The following is a 6,000-nucleotide window of genomic DNA, read 5'->3' as shown; positions in this document are numbered from 1 at the left end:
CATTTGTATGTTATTTGCTATCACTGCTCTTTGCACACTCTCTTACCAAAGCCACAGGACTGAGAGACACATCTTGCCAAGTTAAAAAATATCCGTGATGCACCACCAAATCTCTGCACATGCTCTTTCCTTTCCTCGCTCATACTGGCACCATCATCAATCCCACACAAGCTTTCAGAAGTTTTAACAGGCCTCTGGTTCCATATCACAGCCTTGCATTCACAGCATTGATACAAGTCCATGAAATAAAGTGTATAAAAATGAGACACTTATTATCAAAGATGCAGCTTGTGCAGCGTGATAAGAATTCCTGAATGAGAAAGCATGTAGACAGAAGTATTCCTATGGTAGAATTATTTACAGCACTACTTTCACTAAAGTGCTTCTTCATAAACATTTGAAATGAGATGAACTGCAAAGATTAAATGAAGGCTTTGTATATGAAGGAGACAAGTGTTAAAAAAACAAAAACTAAAGAACCAAGCACTGTGACACCATGCTCTCCAAAGAGATTTCCCAAGGAAAAAACTTGATATGGCGGGGTTTGAATGAAAACAAGAAAAACGTAGTTCTAATCAATCGTTTCCATTATGAGCATGCAAAGAATTCACTTCACAAGTCCATGGATAAAATATTGCAGGAGAAACATTTTGATATCAATTGTAGTGTGTTGGTTTATCAATAAGGTTAATAGCAGTTCACTTTCAAACACTCAATACTTCAACCCTTTATGTAACAAAACTTAAAAAAAATTTAGCTCTTTTTCTAAAGAAAAATGCCAGATATACTGCTGAATATACTCCACACTGAACAAGCCAATTTTAGAAAGCTGTGGTATATATACACAATGGAATATTACTCAGCCGTTAAAAAGAATACATTTGAATCAGTTCTAATGAGGTGGATGAAACTGGAGCCGATTATACAGAGAGAAGTAAGCCAGAAAGAAAAACACCAATACAGTATACTAATGCATACATATGGAATTTAGAAAGATGGTAACAATAACCCTGTATGTGAGACAGCAAAAGACACACAGATGTATAGAACAGTCTTTCGGACTCTGTGGGAGAGGGAGAGGATGGGATGATTTAGAAGAATGGCATCGAAACATGTATAATATCATATATGAAACAAATCGCCAGTCTAGGTTCGATGCATGAAACTGCATGCTTGGGGCTGGTGCACTGGGATGACCCAGAGGGAGGGAGGAGGGAGGGGGTTCAGGATGGGGAACACGTGTATACCTGTGGCAGATTCATGCTGATGTACGGCAAAACCAATACAATATTGTAAAGTGATTAACCTTCAATTAAAATAAATATATATTAAAAAATAAAAATTCTTAAATACGTATTTTACAATATACTTACTATGCGTTTAGAAAAATTTGAATTCCCACCAGTTTATACAAACTAACCATAACCCAATGTCAACATTCCCTAGCCAGAAGATTCAGAATCCATGCTTGGGCCAAAGCCTACATTAAAACCACTGCCTGACCCTGCATTTGATGCTGATCTCCAACCAGTTGCTGCGCCTGAATTAGAACCACTCTAAGAGTTATTTCCAGTGCCAAAATCCTGACTTGGCTCCCTCTGCATGCTGCCTTGGCTTTGGTTATGACCTGAGAGGCCTGGCTGGTTCTGGTGACTGGCTAACATGCCCATCATATCCCAGCTGCCGCACAGAGCTGCAGCCATCATTGCTGGACTAATGCAAAAAGCACCAACATTCCTCCGTCTGCCCATATTACTCCTTGGTGGCTCAGAGGTTAAAACATCTGCCTCCAATGTGGGAGATCTGGGTTCGATCCCTGGGTCAGGAGATCCCCTGGAGAAGGAAATGGTAACCCACTCCAGTATTCTTGCTTGGAGACTCCCATGGATGGAGAAGCCTGGTAGGCTACAGTCCATAGGGTTGCAAAGAGTCGGACACGACTGAGCGACTTCACCCTATTTCCCAAACCAGCTCCGCCCTCTCTACTGCTCATCTACCAAATCCACTCTGACTCCCAAAGCCACCTGGATCACCACCACATCTTCCACTGCTGTCTGTTGCTTTGTGTTTAGGTTCAGCCTTGGATATATGTATGCCAGTTCCTTTAATGGTCACGTCCTTTCCACAGAGAGACTGGGCAACCTGATCATCTGCAAATGGAACAAAGGCAAAAGCCCTGAACAGCATGGGATTGAAGATATCTACCACTTCCCCGTACTGGGAAAAGAACTGCCACAGCTCATCAGCAGTCACGTCCTCTGTACAGCACCCAGAAAACACCTTTCTGCTTCCCAAAGGCTCCTCTGGGCTTTGCTTAGAATTTGGAAGTTTACAGTCACACAGGTGTCCATCTATCACATGTTGCTGTGACATGACTTTCACCTGGGTTTCATATTCTGTAAAATGAACAAAGTCAAATCCTTTCAAATGACCAGTTTTTAGAATATGCATTTATTTGGCTGTGTCGGGTTTTATTAGTTGCGGCACGTGAACTTTTAGTTGTGGCATGTGGGATCTGTTCATAATTCCCTGAACAGGGATCGAACCCAGGCCCTCTGTATTGGGAGTGCAGAGTCTTAGCCACTGGGCCACCAAGGAAGTCCCTGAATGACCAGTTTTAGTATCTTTCTTGACCTGAACCCTAAGAACCTCTCCAAGGGTACTAAAATACTCTTTTAGATCCTGCTGTTTCACATGGGAGACCCAACACTATTTCTGGACTACTTTTCTCATGGTCACTGCTGACAGAGCATCCATTTTTCTTTTGTTCTTGTTGTGATAGTTGACATCATACACCAGATTCCCTCAGCCAGCCTTAGGGGCATGCAGAATACCTCTACCAGATGGACACCTCTCATATACTGAGGCACTGGCTTCCTGTAGGGCAGACCACGTGCCCCTAGGGCTGCATTGTCCCATCATTTTATGATGGTATTCCAACGGGCTCGTCTTTTTCATCATCTTTGCTTGTCTTTCTGCTAGGAAGCCCGACAAAGAAACTGAAGCAGTGAGGAATCCTACAGCAGTCTGGCTACCACTTCACTACCACACCCCTGGGATTCTTTCTGAGAGGCAGGAAAGAGCAGTTACTCACAGTGTGGGCTCTGGTATCTGACTTCTCAAATTTGAATCTTAATTTCACCATTTACAAACTGAGTTAGAGTGAATTTCTTAATATCTTTTAATCTGGAAAAGGTGGATAATATTTATACTTTATGGACTTTCTATGAGAATTATATCAGATACGTGAAGCATTTGGTACACATCTCATAGTCAGCACTCAAGTGAACTCTGATGACACTGATGTTGCCAACCACCATGGTATTCCTTTTGAGAAGATGAAGTATTTTACGCTGTTTGTGCAACAATTCTTAAGTTGACACAATGACCTCCATCCTCTAGCAATAAAATGTTCTTAAATATAAGTACCATTTGAACATAGATAAATAATAAGGACTTACTATGGTAGCACTCTACTCAATACTCTGTAATGACCTACATGGGAAAAGAATATAAAAGAGTATCTGTGTACTGTTATATATAACAGGGATCCTATAAAAGGGATCTATGTATATGTAAGAAAGAAAAATTACCATTCGGGATAGCATGACTTAACCCAGGTGAATAAGGGAAAATTCAGTTTTCTAGCTTTTCTTTTACTTTCACACTACAACAAAACAGAGTACTTCTGACACCAGGTGTGTGGGAGTTTTCTCACACTACAAAATTCTTGGATATTCGTTGGTGTCTTAAAATTCTACTCAGTTCTGACATCATCTCCCTGGAGATAGCACAAGAGCCCACAGGCTAAGGGCGCAGTCCTGCACAGGTGCTCCTGCTTCAGACGCCAAACCCAAGTCCATGCAGTTTCCTGTGCTTCTGAAGTTCCAGCAACTTCCTCCTTGGTTGAGATTAATTGCAACAGCATCTCACAGAATTCAGAGGAATGTTTTCCTTACTAGATCACCATTATAAAATGATAAAACTTAGGAATAGCCAGATGGAAGAGATGCATAGGGCAAGGCATACCAAAAGGACTTGGAGCTTTCATGCCCACCCCCCCCATATCTCCACATGTTCACCAAGCTAGAAGTTCTCCAAACCGTGTCCTTTTGGGTTTTTATGGAGACTTCATCATATAGGCATGAATGATTAAATCATTTGCACTGGTGATTGATTCAACCTCTAACTCCACTCCCCTCCCTAGAGGTTGGGGTGGGACTGAAAGTTCCAATCCTCTAATCATGGCTGGCTATACTGGTAAGTAGTCCCTGTTTATGTTACCTAGGGGCTTTCCAAAAGTCACTTTATTAACAACAAAAGACACTTTAATGGCGCTCATCACAGGAAATGTTGAGGTCTAGGAGCTCTATGCCAGAAAGTAGACAAAGACCAATATATATTTATTATAAATCATGAAATTATATCAGGTTTCAGCAACCTGAAATTAGGTGTAGGTCAAATCCAGCCCACACCTTTTTTGTGCAGTCTGTAAGCTAAGAATGGTTTTTACATTTTTAAATAGTTAAAACCAGGACTTCTCTGGTGGTCCAATGGTAAAGAATCCCTGGTCCAGAAAAATTCCACGCTTTGTGGGGCAGCTAAGCCTGTGAACCACGGCTACTGAAGCCCATAGGCCTAGATAGAGCCCATGCTCCACAACAAGAGAAACCATGGCAATATGAAACCTGTGCACTGCGAGGAGGAGTTCCCGCTCGCCACAGCTAGAGAAAGCCCATGCACAGCAATGAAGACCCAGCACAGACAAAAATAGATTTATTTTTAAAAGTCATCTTTAAAAAGAATAGTTAAAACCATTTTGTGACACATAAAATGATAAAATTCAAATGTCAGCATCCATAAACAAAGCTATACTGGAATCAGCCATGCTCACTCATTGACCTATTGTTTGTGAGTTTTTTAGCCACAGCAGCCGCATTCAGGAGTTGCAACAGAGAAGGTGTGGCCCACAGAACCTAAAATATTTATTATCAAGCCTTTTACAGAAAATAAATTTGCCAACAAACTTGATCTAATGCATCCTTGAATTTCCCCATTATTTCTAAATGACCACAAATGGCAATTTGGAAATGGCCGACCCGGATAGCCCCATCCCAGATGGCAGAGTCCCAACCTTTTCCTGGCCAGGTCCTCACCTTGGTGTGGTGACCTTCTTTTGTTGGGAGTTTAATTTTCTTTGGAGCTTGGCAAAAAGCTTCTTTGGAGCTGATCTTCAAGTCCGCGGCTTGGTCTTCAGCTTTCTCTGCCTTCCACTGCAGAAGTCAAGAGCCTCTTTGCATGCTGTTAAGGAGGCCCTGGGCTTTCCACGTAACTTTCAGTTGGCAATTGCTCTCACCTGTTTATTATCTTTTTTCCTTAGCAAGAGCCACCTGATTTCATGATCCTTTGATTCCCTGTTTCTTCATGATCTCTAACACCTGATACATAACACTAGCTGATGCATTCCTTTCCCACTGCCACATCTTTCCAGTTTCCCACCAATGAAAGCTTTAACGATTGGACCATCTCGTCTCACTGCCTATTTTTGCTCAATCACCATCAGCCTTGAGGTCCCTGTTACAAACAGGGTGGTGGATGATTCAGCTTCAAAGCTGCATCAGCGGCTTCTTTTTGGGACCACTTCAGGTTAGGGGTGCCAGATTTAGCAAATATAAATACAGAACTCCCAGTTAAATTATGAATTTTGGATAAATAAAACTTTTAGTGTAAGTATGTGCTTAGTTGCTCAGTCATGTCTGCTTCTTTGCAACCCTTTGGACTGTAACCATGGACAGTCCATGGGATTTCTCAGGCAAGAATACTGGAGTGGGTTGCCATTTCATTTTCCAGGGGATCTTCCTGACTCAGGGGTTGAACCCACGTGTCCTGCACTCAGTTCAGTTCAGTTCAGTCGCTCAGTTGTGTCCGACTCTTTGTGACCCCATGAACCACAGCACACTAGGTCTCCCTGTCCATCACCAACTCCTGGAGTCCACCCAA

The 6,000-nt window shown here is 42.1% G+C and overlaps 1 pseudogene; it reads right to left on the bottom strand.

Annotated features, from left to right (window-relative positions):
- Window positions 1-357: 357 nt before the first annotated feature.
- Window positions 358-4,066, bottom strand: LOC120853642 (annotated as a pseudogene).
- Window positions 4,067-6,000: the final 1,934 nt, after the last annotated feature.

This window comes from Oryx dammah, unplaced genomic scaffold, assembly GCF_014754425.2.
Source record: "Oryx dammah isolate SB20612 unplaced genomic scaffold, SCBI_Odam_1.1 HiC_scaffold_26, whole genome shotgun sequence".
NCBI classification, from domain to species: Eukaryota; Metazoa; Chordata; class Mammalia; order Artiodactyla; family Bovidae; genus Oryx; species Oryx dammah.
Note: the sequence above shows the minus strand (reverse complement) of the source record. Positions and strands in the feature narration are given on the sequence as shown.